At 43.6% G+C, this 16,354-nt stretch overlaps 1 long non-coding RNA gene across 2 annotated transcripts; it reads left to right on the top strand.

Moving 5' to 3' along the window:
* The first annotated feature begins 4,655 nt into the window (after positions 1–4,655).
* Positions 4,656–11,856, top strand: LOC132508773 (uncharacterized). 2 transcript variants are annotated; one of them, XR_009536763.1, is made up of 3 exons: positions 4,656–5,094; positions 7,534–7,615; positions 10,762–11,856. It is a non-coding gene; the product is annotated as an uncharacterized LOC132508773 (long non-coding RNA). The 2 variants fall into 2 exon arrangements; XR_009536764.1 differs by having other exon boundaries at positions 4,656–5,133.
* The last annotated feature ends 4,498 nt before the right edge of the window (positions 11,857–16,354 follow it).

The following is a 16,354-nucleotide window of genomic DNA, read 5'->3' as shown; positions in this document are numbered from 1 at the left end:
TTTCAAGATGTTTCACCATACCCTTGTCTTTCTCTTCTCTGCTCATATTGTTTCTAATTTCCCTACCAGAACCTTCCATGGTGCCCAGAACAGTCCTGGTTTTCTACCTGTTGCCCTACTGTCATTCCCAGTGGTTCCCCCTCCCCCCTTTTCCCATTGAAAAGGGAAGGCGTTGAAATGAAAATTATAGTGGTCTCCTTACCCAAAATCATGACTTCTCTCAGATTTTATAACCAACTTCTGAGACTCTTTATTCCAGGGAAAGACTGATTGGGTAGGTACTTAATTTACAGCCACCCTCCCTGGTCATGGATGAAATCATAAAATGGGACCAAACCCTGAACCAAACACTAAGTAATAAGTAGGTCCTAGTAGATGATTCTAATTGACAGACCAGGGTGAGAAAAACACTTTAAAGTCTTCTAAACTTTTCTAGCCATTGCTATTTACTCAGAAGCTGTGGATAATTCTGGACTTGTCAGCATGACTACCGTAGTCTTTATTTTCCTCCTTTCCCCAACACATTTATTATGTTTGCACAGACTGTGTACCAAACACTGCTCTGAGCACAAAGCTGTATCAGAGCGTATCAGATAAACCCTCTACTGTCACGATGTTTATTCCAGGGAATGGAGGTGGAGTCACAAAATAACGAGTTAAATAATTAAATCCAAAAAATCAGATAATATTGTCTTATTTTTTGGAAAAAAAAAAAGTGATATGATAGAAACTGAAAGTTGTCACGGAGCATAGCTCAGGATGAGAGACCGAGGAGGCATCCTCAGAGGAGGAGTCATTTAGGAAGAGAACCAAATGGTAAGTCGGTGCCGGTCACAGGAGGATGAATGGCAAACTCATTCCAGGGTGAGGAAACCATGAAAGCAAAAGTCCTCAGGGGGAGGGAGCTTGACACATTTGAGAAACAGAAAAAAGACCAGTGAGGTTGGACTTCATGGGAAAGTGGAAGCATGCAGGGGGTGAGGCCAGAGAGAGACAGGTCAGGTTGGGGCTGAGGAAGCAGTAGGGAGGGGGCGTGGCAAAGAGCTCAGACCAGCCTCCAGGCGAGTATGTTTCTTGCGATATTGACATGTCACAATGTGCATGAACTAATATTCTAGCTGTTTCGTGCAGAATAGGATGACAAAGGCAATGGGAGAAGCAGAGAGGCCAGTTAGAGATCTCACCATGACCTGCTGAAGAGCTGGATGAAGGAGGAGAGGAAAACGATGGAACAAGTATGCATCCTAAGAACTGGCCGGAGGAAATGGACTGACAGGAGGCATCTAGCAGGGCAGATGGTGGGCTGGGGGCAGGTGGAAAACTGAGAGTTTTGTGTTGTCATGTTAACTAATCATGAATCCCAGTAGATTTCCAAGTGGAGATGTCAAATGGAAAGCTGGCTGTTGGATCCACAGGCCTGGGATTCAGGGCAGAAGTCAAAGCCAGAGATATTGGTATATAGTCTGTATTTGAAGTTATTGGGCAGAACTGGATAATCTAGAAGGAAAGCATAGCAAAAAAAAAAAACCCATCCAGGCTCAGCAAAGGAGAATGTGATGTAGGAAAAGCAAGAGAGTGGGCGTCATGGAAACTGAGAGAAGAGGTGTTTCAAGAGGTAAAATGTGTTCATAGGAGCTGAATGCTGCCGACAGGCTGGGAGACGGGAGAGACCTCTGCATCGCCATCACCAGCAGCTGCATCTCCATCACCAGCAGCTGCAGCGCCATCACCAGCAGCTACGACCTCTGCATCTCCATCACCAGGATAGCTCCTGGGAAGAGCCCAGAAGCCCTGATGGGAGAGTTTGGGGCAGAGTGAGAGGCAAGGAAGTGGTTCCAGATTGTTTCAGGAAACTGATGTCTACAGGAGCAAAGAAACGGAGCTCTTACTAGTTGGAAGCAGGAAATCAAAAAGGGTGTTTTGTTTCTTTTTTAAAAGAAGCCGGAACCCATTTGTTTGCAGACAGAAATGGTCCAGTAGAGAGAAGGCAATGATGGAGAAGGAGAGGTGATGGTGTGGAGTAGAAATGAATGGTTGACCTTTGAAAGGAAAAAAAAACAAAAAGAAAACCCTTCATCCTTTGAAACCCGAGCGCAAGCACAGAGATGGGAGGAGGCTGAGCTTGCTAGGCTGGTGGTGTTGGTGGCAGTAAGATGAGGGATTTCTCTCCATTTCCTTCTATTTTCTTAATGAAGGATCAAGTGAGATCAACAGATACAAGCTTTAGGAGGATGCTGTATTGCAGAGGTTCAATGGGGACCACTTTGATCTGACCGTGAGTCATACATCCTAAGGTGACTTCGTGCCTGTGGTTCTGGACTGTCTGGACAAGATGCCCTGTGTGCTGTGACTACACCATCAAAGTCCCCAATGGTTACTGAGCTGAGAGGTGATTTGCCCAGATGTTCGCATGCAGTCTCGGCCCAGTGTACATTTCCAGTGTTTTCTCACATTTGTCCATGTCGCCATGTCTTTCCGTCTTCTGTTCCTCTCTTGAGCCTTACCCTTTCTGGGCACTTGTTCCCATCATTTTCCTGGCTGGATTATTCATAGCTTACTCCTCCAAGGGAAGTGGGTTAATTCTTTTCATCCCAGTTGAGATCACACGTTCCAAATGAAGGTGTGATCTCAAAAATCACAACTTCTGCTCTTCCTCATGACCGCCGTCTCCCCCTCCAATCTGAAATGAACGAGTTCTGTCTCTGGACCCCATAGGACTTTCACTCATTCATATCCACCCATTCATTCATCCATCCATTCACTCATTCAATAATATTTCAGGATCTTCAGCAATGTGCTGGAAGCATGCCAGGCAGGCCCCCAGAATATGGGGGGGGTGCACAAATTGACCTGGTCCTTGTCTTCATGCTTACGATCTAGAAGAGACTATGACAGAGCAGATGCCGTCAGTAACTTTATACCCTTTATCCCTTTATTTTTAGCTGGGCAGGGATCACTCAGCATCCACTACATTTTTCAGACTTCCCTGCAGCTAGCTGTGGCATGTGAATACGTTCTAGCCAATGGTTTGTACATTGAAGCATTGTGTATAGTTTATGGAATGTAGTCTTCAAGTGAGAGGGCATCCTTCTTTTTCTTCTTTTCTGTTTCCTTATTCTGCTGTTTGGAATGTAGTTCTGGCTTCCAGATTTCGATCAGCCATCATGGACAACGTGGTGGGGTCAAATGCTGAATCTGATCTGAGGAAGATCCTAGAAGGACCCTGGGTCCTTGGTTCTTACAGAGCTCTCTTTTCAGCTCTGCACGCTTTAAATAAGAAATTGATCTATGAAGCCACTGGTATTTCAAGTTTTCTGTCATACACAGTTGTATCTTAATAAAATAAGGGCTAATAACCCAAAATGCAGGATGCTGTCAGACCGTCTCATGTCCTGCGGTCTAGCAACTCAGAGGAGCTTTTCCGGGGCTTGTAGCTGAGCTCAGACGGAGGGTTTGGAGCTTACTACAGCCGTGGAAGGAGAGAGTTCCTGGTGAGGTAGGGTGGGGGGGACAGTACTATGAAGAGACTAGACAGGAGAGGAGGCACACATTCAAAGAGCCACAGACTGTGGCTCGAGCGGAGGAAACCGGTGGTCGGGGGAGACGGCAGAAGCAGGCAGGGCGAGATTCCCCATGACCTTGGAGGTCATGGTGGAAATGTTGTCCTTTACTCTAAAATGAAATGGGAAGCTATTTAAGAGTTTTATGCAGCTATTTCAATGATCAGATTTGGGCTTTTATAATATGACACCTCTGTAGGGAGAACTTACTGGAATTGAACAAGGGTGGATACAGGAAGACCACCTGGGAGGTTGTTACGGTGCTATTTGGTCCACAGAGGAGGGGGAAGAGGTGCCAGGATGTAGTGTCAGAGGGTCAGGGAAGGGGTGGGGGGTCTGGCTTCGCTGGGATTTCCCTTAGATGGGAATTATCTCCTCTGTTCCTTAGACATCTCCATATATACGTCCTCTTCTACATCACAGGCTATATTTTACCTGTCTTTGCATTTTCGCTCTCACCCAGCAGAGCACCTTGCTCACAGTAGGTTCTCAATCTAAATTTATTGATTTATTAAGGGATGGGTGAAGAAGCAACGGTTGTATAATTTTTCCCAAAGGAACCCAAGGATGCTCGCAGAACGTGCTGGAAAGCTCCTCTGAGACTTGTTTCTTTGCTGACTCTTTGTTTTTGTTTGTAGCTATGGCAGCATAATCTGGAAGAGTAGGTCTGATTTTGCAAATTCATTTGCCTATGAAAACAGCCCGTATTGCAGCATCATCAGCACGAGCGGCGGGAATGGTGCAATGCAATCTGTGGGCTTTGGCAAATAGAGTTTCTGAAGGAAAAAAATACAACTTTAACCCACTTGCTCTTTTGCAATCATGTAGCAATATCTGTAGGAGGCCAGCGGCTTTTCCCCTTGGTAATAATGTAGGTTGAGTAACAAATGATTTCACTCTGTCTGGTTAATTATTACGGGTGGTTTATCCATTGATTGAAAGCTCTTTACAAGTGTCAGGAAATGAAAATAGGAACAGAAAACTCCCTCCCATATTCCAAGAATTGCTATCGACTGGAAGAATCAAATGTTCCCCGTTTAGCAATGTCATTCCTAAGCAGTGCTCTCATTTAGGGTGAAACAGTTCATGGACAGAAGCTCAGGAGAAGACAATGCCACTTTCAGAAGGGCACACATCACCGATGTCAGCGAGACTCACTCGACACAGGGAGACAAGGCTGCCTGCAGACCACTGCACAGGGATGCTGCAAACAACAGTCTTTACAAGAATTCACGATTTGTTCCTACTTTTAGAGGCGCATTCAGCATTTTGAATGGTGGTGTTCCCATCACCACAATCGTGAAAGAGAAGAGTCAGTGAAGCCACTAAAGGTTCACAGTGACCCCGAAAGAGACAGACGTTGCAGAACTTCAAGAGTTAAAGACCAGGCCAAGTGTAAAGATACATCAGACGGCCTCCTGAGAGGTGTGGAGGGAAGGCGCTCTTTCCCAGCAGGTCACTTTGTTTACTACTTACATATAATTGTTGACAGCTCATCACGAATCGATCTGACTTAAATACTTCCCGGAACAAGGTAAAATACATGAGTTGAAAAGAAAATGCATGAATGTAGGTATGTTCTCCATCTCTCTCTCCCTCTTTGTTTCTCTCTCCCTCTCTCTCTTTCTCTCTCTCTCTCTCTCTCTCACACACACACACACACACACACACACACACTTATTCCCAATCCATAAATTTTGGAAAGTCACAACTCTCTTAACCATTATGCTCCCAGTTATTAATCAGCCAATTTAAATAACTAAGAATAACTAAGTCATCCAATAAAACTAATAACTACTTCCGGAAGAAAATTTGTCAATTTGGAGGCTATATTATGGGTTTTTTCACTGCATGATTGCTTTCGTTGCCCATCTCATCTTGTGAATGTCAGAATTAACGCTTTGTCATTTACAAACAATGTGTGACTGTGCAGATGTAATTTCCTTCCTCTTTGCCACAGATTTTATTTTAATGACGAATGCCTTACAAACTCACTGCAGAAAATTTAGACAACACATAAGAATAAAATTACTTGAAATCCTATTTTGAAGACTTTGTTCCATATTCTGGATTTTCTTAAATATGCAAATGTATTCAATAGATTGGTTGAGATAACAGTGAACTTTGATTGCACACGTGTCAGGCATAGTTGTATATACTCTACCGGCATCAACTAATTCATTCATCCATTTCTGCATGACTTTGCATTTTTTATTATGACTTTTTAACATTCTTCTGTATATGCTTTTCTCTATCATTAAAAATTCTTAGTAAACATGATCTTTAATGCCTGTGCCTTTTATGGGATAAATATATACCAGAGCAGATTTATGTCACTCAAACAACTAACGTTTCCAATTTTTCATTAATGTAAATACTGTCACCTACTATAATTGTATTACAAATATTATTCTGATGAAATATTATAGCAGTTACTTTTCATAAATCCTCAAGTGTGTTGCAAAATTGCAAAATTAAGACAGATTCCCAGAAACAAAATGCTGACTCAAAGACTTGGAATATTTTCTATACACAGTATTTTTAAAGGGGAATTTTTATAGTAAAAAGAATTTTAGTTTGATCAGATTTGCCTGTTAAAATGCAGGGACCAAAAATGAGTTAAATATTCAGATTTCTCCCCAAACAGGGGAACTGAACCCCTAGTCAACTGGATATTTGTTTCTAATCCTATTCTAGTTTTATTCAAATTCCCTATGGAAGTGGGAAAGATCACACACAGCGCTCACTGTTTTGATTATTGTTGACGAGGAACCAGCCTTCCTTTGTAAACATCTGGATGCTGCCAAGGGCGGCAGGTTTGTCACAAGGATATCCCTCGTGTGAGCCTGGACAGGACATCTGGGAGCCAAGGCTGGGGTGCCTGGTGCCCAGTGAGGCCCTTCCTTCACCCCCTATTCAAGAGGACATTTCCAGCTCCATTTCCCCTCAGAGCAAACTAAGCCAGCAGCTTTGGTCGGGACCCAGAGAGCATCTCTGAGTCATCCGTGCCTTTGAAATCTCATTAGTGCCTTCCACATAGAGAGAGCGGATTTGGGGTCCACGTGGAAAGCCTCTGTTTTACTAAATTGCTGACGTCATCTTCCTTCTCTGCTGCTCTTCCTTGAAAGTAAGGACGGTGGTGCTTAAAACAGAACTGAGTAAACTTAGTATAGATGCAGTATAACTGAATAAGGCTCCATTTGGGGAACCAAAACACAGGAAATGAGAGAGATCTTCACAAGGAAGAAACAGTTTGCTCATTTTAGCCCACTTCACACGTATGAAAACTCATAAGATAGTAGAGTAAAATTGAGAATACATCACTGAAACATGAATCAAGCATCTGTAATGACAATGAAGAAGAAAATGGTTATGTGATTTAGAAAGCATGACGGGGTGTCAGGATAGACACTGGAAATTTTACTCTGATCTGATAATTAAGTGATAGGAGACATGTTGGCAAGATGTTGGATTTGGTAAACTACTTTGCATATTTGGTGATATATCCAAACCCAACTCATACTGTGAGAAGAAAAATACAGATGTAATTTTAACAGCTTTATTGAAGTATGATTAACAATCATAAAATGCACATATTTAAAGTGCACAACTTGCTAAGATTTCGCCTGTGTGCACGTCCATAACTGCCACCACAGTTAAGGAGATGCACGCGTCCATCATCCCCAAAGCTTCCTCATGATCCTTTGTCATTCTCTCCCTCCCACCGCGCCCCCCCCCCGGCTCCTCCCCAGGCAACTGCTGTTCAACTTTCTGTCAGTGTTGATTAGATTGCTGGAATGTTATAGAAAGGACCAAATATACCCACTCATCCTCTGCTTTAAGAGTAAACAATGCCATAACAATGTCTTTAAACAATAAGGAACAGTGATGGTATAGAAAATCTTGGTTGTGAGGGGGAAAAGCTCATAGTCATGTGAATTACACATTTTCCATCTCCTACCCTTTCCTACAGTCCATCTTGCTGGACCAGAGAGAAATGTGTGTGACAGTGCAAATGAGATGTTCACCCATGACCACACCAGCAGGCGATGCAGGTACAAATTCCACTGGTCAAAGTAAATGATGTCAGCTGCGACAGCAGCTTAATAAATGAAACAATGTTTACAGCTAGACTAAGACTTGGCATTTATTAAATACTATGTATCCGCTACTATGCTATATATTTGATGTGCAATAGCTTATTTTTTTCACTTGATTTCCCCCCAAATTCTATATACAATTTTCATTTTCACATCATGGTTCTTTCCTTTAATATTATTCTGTATGCCTTTTCAGTGTTATTCACTAACTCAATAAGCATCTAAGAAACTATGTCATAACTTCTTTATATCATATCATATCATAAAGACAATACTTACAGCTAGGAAAAAAATTGATAAAATTTTCATTTGTATAAAATCCCCTGCAACATACCTGTGGCTTCAGTTAAGGTAAAGACAAAGAAGTAATTTGGGGGGAATTTGTCCCAGAGAATATGATTTGAGGAGAAGAGAACGGGCCACATAAGTACAGTCAGAATGCAGGCGATAGCTCAGATGAAGGGCAAGAAGGAATCTGTTACGAGGCAGGAGAAAGAAATCAGAATATACACAGGAGTGCAGGGGCAGACCGCTCTGGGCCTGGACCAGTGGGCTGTGTGCTAAACTGCATATTTAACACATTTGTTGGGTCCAGAGAGAGGACAGGAACAGTGGGCCACCTTATTAGCCTGTGTGGTTCCCTGGAACCATGGGAACTCCATTAGCTTGCTGCTGCGCGGAGCTGTAAACCACTCACCCTGAAAAAGGGTTGTGAAGAGTATATCCAGGGTTCTGAGTAGGCTAGGCTAGATTTGGGGTCTGTGGTTGGTAGCCTGCATCAGTAAGATAATCCAATCCTCCTATATTACATTATCAGCTATCTCCAGGAACTGAAACACTTTGAATTTGAATGATCTGCTATAAGTGGGAGGTTTAAGACTTCCTATAAGCCCACAAGAGAGTTGTTTGAAAAGTTTATTTTGTGAGGAGAGGGACAAGAGTTCACTTTCATTCTTCCTTGGAGAATGTGCATGGTCTGGTCCTCAGAGGTGTCACAGATATATAACCCCAGGGCCTCACTGAAGAAAGTGGATGGGGAAAATGGATCAGTAAGCACGTGTCCACAAGCCCCAGGTCAGGCATCGATCTTGCTAAGAAGCCAAACAGAACCTCTCAGGTCTCCTCTAGGCCAGTATCTGCTCCAAGGAAGCAGTATTCTAAGCCACACCCAGTGCTCAGATTCCCTCTATCTTTTCCTGCTAAGGATTCAAGCTGTTTATCTTAACTCCAGTATCATTAATTCACCAATTCTGAGAACAGACATTTTCATGTGTAGAGACGTGGGCATGCCCTGAGGTTCTGGTTGTAACTGTGCTTGTTTGTTTTCGTTTTCTCTCCAGCTGGCATCTCTCTGCCTGGAGTTTCTGTCCATCTTCTGTTTTCTACTAGCTTCCTATCTGATGGTTAGGCTAACCATTCTTCTCACTTAACATAACTTCTCACTTGACACGGATTGGTTTCCCTTTCCTGTACACATCATTTCCCCTCTATCTCCTCCAGTTTCCAAGGCACCCTTCAGATTGTGATGTTCCCCTACACACACTCCGCTCCCACCCCCGCCCCCAGCATGGTCTGAGCAGCTCAGGTGGTCCCCCTCACTCTCAGTCATTGTTCAGTTGGAGGCGTGAGCGGCTCAGAGCCTGCAGTGTGGTGCTGTTAGCCTAGACGGCCCCTTGTTGCCAAGCCTGACCCCCTATCTGATAGGTGCCCCACCCGGCTCCCAGGCCTTCCTATTCTGGACTTGGACTTCACACTCATTCATGTCAAACTGTGGCTTGTCCAGCTTGTGGCATAGGACCCCCTGCTGCAGTGCACTTGGGACGTTTTTGGATTCAGACCCTGAAATTCATTGTATTTGCCAACCCTCACGCTGTTGGGACTTGCAGATTTGATGACATGTCTTCCATCTTTGTATCAAGTCACTGATAAAAGCACCAAAGAGAGCACGAGCTGAAGCCTGCACAAGACCCTGCACAAGATCAACACTAATGGTTATGGAACTTGATACTGGTTCTCCTCTCTTAGCCAAAGCTCCAGCGCCATGGGGTGGAGCTGCATTTCCCATTTTTGTACCCCTAGTACTAAGCAGAGGGCTGAGAACCAACAGGCATTTTACAAACAGATGTGGATTGGATAAGATGCTTGCCAAAACGTTTTATTTTTAAATTTCATCTAATCTGTAAGGGTATTACAAAATACCATGTTATAGTTGATTGAAATCCATGTAATTGCTTCTTAAAACATTTCTGTGAAATCTGGGTTTAGTAATCCTCTCAAGAAAGGACTCGTGACTTATTCTTCTTGACTCTTACTGGATCTTAGTTACCATTGTTTTCTCTTTAGCTGTTCTCAGACCATTATTATAATAAGCTTCTAGATTCTTTCTCGGGATGTACTTTAAATTCACTAACCTGTAGTTTGCCTCAAGTGAATTTTCTTTTCCATTGGGGTTTTGAAATGCCATTTATTCACTTTTGGTTTTGGCAATCTTTCCTTCTGCCCTCTGTTTTTCAAAGATCCCTCAGATGTCTCAGCGATCACATTTACAGAAGTTCTCTGGCCCCTGAGTTTCATTTAGGGAGCTCACAGGCTGTCTACCTGCTTTACCCACATCGGGTTTCTAGTCTTCTGATGCTGCCCTGAGCTGCTGACCTCCCGTTCATATCAGCACATCATTGTTTGCAAGATTATCTTCAGGATAAAAAAAATTTTTTAAATGAGGGAGCCAGAAAGAAAGAAAGAAAGGAAGGAAAAAAGGAAGGAGGGAGGGAAAGAGGAAGGGAGGGAGGAAAGAAAGGAGGGAGGGAGGGAGGGGGAAGGGGCACCATGTTGAACACTTTAGAGCACAATCTCATTAAGTCCTAACACTGCCCTGTGAGGCAGGGCCTGTTTTTCTCTTATTTACCAGTGGTCACTCTGAGGCACAGAGAGCGTGGGTCTGGCTTTCCAGACTCTCAAACACATACTTTAAATCTCTTCCAGCTCTTCTCTGACTTGTTATCCTTTTCCTGTATCTTCTCCTTTCTAATGGGCCCCTTAACCAGCTCTCCACTCTCAGTAGCTTCCACTTAACTGTCCTTATTTTTTTCCTTTTCTCACAGAAACACTAAAAGATTTCCACTCTTCACAACTCTACCCTGCAGTCCATGGCGATGACCTAGAACATTTAGCAGCGTTCCAACCTCATTCAACACACACGCAGGCCCTTTGCCTCTGCATTGTCTTGTCCCTGAAAAGTAGAAATGTGGGTTGGGGTTACTTTGACTCAGATGGGGGTTGGGGGGAAGCCTGCCAGAGAGAGGAGAAGAGTCGGGTATCATAAGCATTTGGGGAAGAAGAGGGGATATCCTGTAGCTGGTCCCGGCTCCCTTCCACGGGGCAAGGGATAGGTTTCTGTTTACAGAGGGAAACATTTAATCAAGACCGCATTCTTCAAAACCCACATGTATTTCTTATCACATCCACCCAAGCAATCTGGGGTCCCACACAAACGTGCAGTGGCTTCTGGAGAGGAAGTTTTGGTGAATATTTTAGAAACAATAACAACAACAAGAACAAAAACACAACCGACTGGCACAGTCTGAATCTCAACGATCTCAAGATTCTTCTTCATTTTGAGACCTTCCGAAACAATACGAACATTCTATTTGGTAAGTCAATAAGAAAACTCACTGACACAATAATGCTCTGTCTTTCTCAAGTTGGGGTGCCGACATAATGGAGAAAGTCCCTGCTCTGAATGTCTCCAACCATATGAAGTTTAAAAAGCATGCAGCTGGGGGTCGATGTTGGGTGAACACCCAGGATTACGGGACAGACGTGAACCTCCGCCTGGCTGGACGCTTACAGGTTTCCCTTCATCCCCTGAAGAACTGCTAAAACCAGCAATTAGGAACCGTAAACACCAGTACTTTGCCTTGAGGGAAATTGGGACTTCAAGATAAAATATCTAAGAGATTTGAAATCTGTCGTTAAACACAGCCTTGGTCTTAAATGTTCATAATCCTTTCCCTGCCCTTGACTTTCTGCAATAACTTCTTTCTGAATTTCTCTGTCTCTGTTTACCAGTTTACTTTCTTAGGGAATAACCTCCATAAGCTACCAAATGATGAACTGTTTTTCATTCATGTGTTGTTTTTCCAGCCCCCTTAATTGGAATAAATGAACATATGACTTGACTTTTAACCTACTTTTCCTTGTGCTTAAAATAAAAGAGTATAGCATCATTTATGTGTGTCTGCATATATGCATTAATTTATTATCAATCCCAAGGACCTCACCAGTGTGAACTGGAGATTAAGCAAAATGGGAAAAATTATTCTCACCCTTTGCTGTATCTAAAATCAATGCACAACAAGAATAAAATGGAGTAATGATATGTCAGATAGTATCTTTACTGAAAGGCTACTTATAGTTGTATTTTGGACAAAGAGAGTTAACTTAGTATCTTTTGCTGAAAACTTTTCATAATACAGTTGATTCTTGTTATTCATGGTGGTTAAGCTCTGTAGTCACTGTGAACACAAAATTAGTGAAGACTGAGCCATTGCTCCTATAGGAAATATAGGGTTACGTTCCTGCAGGCTTCTGCTTATGACGTTCTCGCCAACCAATCAATTCATACCTTTGTTTTATGTATGTTTCTGTTTAAAGACACCTTATTTAATAGATACTGTTGATTTAATAATAATAATATTGAAGTCATGGTCAACAGCCCTGTAACTCAGGCCTGAACAAAGCTGATCTAACACAGGTTTTCTACACAAGACTCATCACAGCCTTCTCACCCCTAGATACACTGGACAGCACTACAGCACCATTGAGAGCCATTTTAAACAGCAAAATCACCAAAAAAGGCACAAAAAGAATCCCTGTTTACAGTCTGAGAGCTGGGACAAGAAGGCAGGGCATCCCTTGTTAGCTCTTAGCTGGGAACATGCACAACAGGCAGCTCAGAATTTTTGCCACTAAGTCTATGTCAGTGAGTGAGTAAGTACCACAGTATTGATTTGGGGGTTACCAAGAAATGTAATGAGTTGACATATTTGCAAATACCGGATCTGTGACTAATGAGGATCAGCTGTACTTCTGAAAGAACCATTTAAGGCATCTCTATTCTGTACTATTATATATTCTGTACTAAATATATCGGCAAATACATTTTTTGCCAATACTGATTCTGTCACTTCTGAATATTCCAGACTTCCTTACTTAACTTTATCTTCTTCTTTTTTTTTTTTTTTTTTTTGCGGTACCCGGGCCTCTCACTGCTGTGGTCTCTCCAGTTGCGGAGCACAGGCTCCAGACGCACAGGCTCCAGACGCACAGGCTCCAGATGCGCAGGCTCAGCGGCCATGGCTCATGGGCCCAGCCACTACCACGGCATGTGGGATCTTCCCGGACCGGGGCACGAACCCTCATCCCCCGCATCGGCAGGTGGACTGTCAACCACTGCGCCACCAGGGAAGCCCAACTTTATCTTCTTAAAACAATCTTTTGGAATTAAAAAAAACAATTCCTCTGGTTCTTATTCTCCACACAAACCCCCTAATTCAGAAGGATTGCATTCTGGTTGTTTGTGGTTAACATGTAAACTCAGTGATGGGAAAGGAAGGTCAGAGGATGCTGTTGGTGTGTCCCACACATATCCCCCAGCCCATCCCAAATACAGCTTGCAGACATGCCCGAGGACATTCTCTGTCCAGAGGAATATGCTAGACCCACAGAGGGCAGACCAGAAGTGAGGCAGACAACACCTGCAGAGTGATACGTCATCCCAGCTCCCCACCCCTCAGTGGGATGACTCTGGGGCATTATCCCAGCAGGACATTGCCCTGTCGGCCACAGCACTCACCTGCACCATCCCTGTCTCAACCCCGCACGTTGTGGATTGCCTCTCACATTAATTACTTTTATTCAAATCCTCAGTGTGGGTTCTGCCTTTAGGGTAACTCACACTAAGGTAGACATATTTTCCCTGGGAATCCTGATGGAATTTGCTTTTCTGTAGAATTGCTTGAGCTGAGAGAGGCCCTAGGGCCCAGTGGAAAGGATGCTCATGGGACTCTGGCCTCAGTTCCACCACTGCCTAATTCCTTGGTGCCCTTGTAAGTTTCCTAGAGCTGTGGTAACAGATCACTGCACACTGGTTCACTTAAGGCAGCAGAAATGTATTCTTTCACCACGTGGAGACCAGCAGTCTGAAATCTAGGTGTTGGCAGAGCCATGAAGGTTATGAAGGTTCTGAAGGCCTCAGGGGAGAGTCTGTTCCAGGCCTGTCCCTTGGGCTCCTGTGTGGCTGGCAGTCTTGGGTATCCCCTGGCCTGTAGGGGGATATCCAATCTCTGTCTGTGTCTCTACATGTCAGTGTCTGTATTGTTTTTCCTCTTCTTTTTATTTATTTTTATTTTGGGCTGCATTAGGTCTTTGTCGCTGCATGCAGGCTTTCTCTAGTTGGGGCAAGCCAGGGCTACTCTTCTTTGTGGTGCGTGGGCTTCTCATTGCGGTGTCTTCTCTTGTTGTGGAGCATGGGCTGTACGTGTGCGGGCTTCAGTAGTTGTGGCTCGTGGGCTCTAGAGCGCAGGCTCAGTAGTTGTGGCTCACGGGCTTAGTTGCTCCGCGGCATGTGGGATCTTCCCAGACCAGGGCTCAAACCTGTGTCCCCTGCATTGGCAGGTGGATTCTCAACCACTGCACCATCAGGGAAGCCCTCCCTCTTATTATAAGAACACCAATCATTGGATTAGGGCCCGCCCTATGACCTCATCTTATCTGTATTCCATCAGCCAAGACTCTATTTCCAAATAAGGTCACATGCACAGGGGGTTGGGACGTGAACACGCCGTTTTGGGGACACAATTCAACTCAGAACAGCACCTGACTCCCTTGTCTATAAAATGCAGGTATTTGATGGGGAAGATGATCTCCAACTTTTAGCTCTGTAGTTCCACAATTTAAACTTCAAAGATGAGTGTTACTTTCATTGCTATTGTTCTTTTTCTCTTTATTCTCTTGCTTTGCCATTATCACCAGAGTAGAAATCATATTACAGTTCCTCTAAAAAGAAATACACATATCACCTCACATTAAAATATAGAAAAAATAAAGCATACATCAAATTGATGTCTCTTAAAATAATTACATTCTCATCTCTAAGCATTTAACTTTCTAATTCAACCTAAGATTCTCACTGAACTTTTATAAAATATTTTGAAAGCACTGGGTGAAAGTAACAATTAGTCATGACACGGATTTCCTCCAAGACCATTATGTTTCTTCAGATCCATTGCTCAGGTACAATGAGATAAAAAAATTAACGTCACAGTTTTATCTGCCCAGGACGCAACGTGGGTTTGCAAAGTTCAGGGTGCCTTCCACACAGTTTAATTTCCCCTGCCAGGGCATAGGGATGAATAGGGCTGATGCTATTTTATTTTTCTCTAAGCTGTAATGTTTTTGACGCGACCGTGGACTGGAAATGGAAACAACAGGTATAAATCATATCATTTACCCTGGGGAGCAAAGCTTGAGCAAATCTGCTCTCCTGGAAGGTTTTGCTTTTTTGTTTTTTTTCCTGATTGTTTATTTTGTAAGATTTTCACTTTTAAAAATGTTCCAGGGCTTCCCTGGTGGCGCAGTGGTTGAGAGTCCGCCTGCCGATGCAGGGGACACGGGTTCGTGCTCTGGTCTGGGAAGATGCCACATGCCGCGGAGCGGCTGGGACCGTGAGCCATGGCTGCTGAGCCTGTGCGTCCGGAGCCTGTGCTCTGCAACGGGAGAGGCCACAATGGTGAGAGGCCTGCGTACCACAAAAAAAAAAATAAATAATAAAAATAAAAATAAAATGTTCTGTTTATGCTACAGCAGCCAATGGAAGTAAAAGGAACCTACCTTTGGAAGGAGGTAGCAAGTTGTTTAGAGAGCTGTGCAGCAGAGCCCCAGGCATATCCGGTGAAAGGCAAGAAGATGCCTGGCCCTAGGTACTGATGGGAGCCGCGAGGGCCACCGAGCCTGGACCCCGCCATGTCTGCCGGGCTTTGGTGACAGGAAATCACATGTGGTGTCGTTTTCAGCTGCTGAGAGAGACAGATGCACCCAGATCGATATCACTGTCCATTTTCAAAGAGGTATTGTGATCTCACCGAGCATTTTTAACCAAGCAGAACAACAAAACTTTTATTCCATCAGACCTGGCAGGAGCCTCCGGGGTCTTTTCCCTTTTCCAAATCAAAGGCGTGAATCAAGGCTTAACAGGTGATTGGGGTTCTTATATTTGGAAACCCCCTTCAGCTAAAGGATAGTACGATCATTTTGATCTAATTATTTTGTTTGTTGGAGTCGGTATAGAGAATGAGCGAAGAGCAGCAGTGACCCTTCTGGCCTTTCCTGAATGGAAAGAAGCGTGAAGTGGTTGATCTGTCTTATGTGCTGATGAGTAAGCTTGTCACCATCCCACCTGTGGCATTTGTGTATCATTTCAAAATGTTCATGAGCTGTTTTCTTAAGATGGTCAATTAAATATGAGTACTCTTGATGTGTGATGAATGGGACTCTTGCTTTCAGAAGTTACCCAGGCAAAGTCAGGTAGAGAATTGAGGTGACATGCTCTGAAAGAAAAAGGGGAAATTGGTTTTACTTTTCTTTTTGCATTCACAGGATAATCAGCTTAATTCTCCACTTCTCACCCATGGGCGC

The sequence above is a fragment of the Lagenorhynchus albirostris genome, chromosome 18 (genome assembly GCF_949774975.1).
Source record: "Lagenorhynchus albirostris chromosome 18, mLagAlb1.1, whole genome shotgun sequence".
NCBI classification, from domain to species: domain Eukaryota; kingdom Metazoa; phylum Chordata; class Mammalia; order Artiodactyla; family Delphinidae; genus Lagenorhynchus; species Lagenorhynchus albirostris.
Note: the sequence above shows the minus strand (reverse complement) of the source record. Positions and strands in the feature narration are given on the sequence as shown.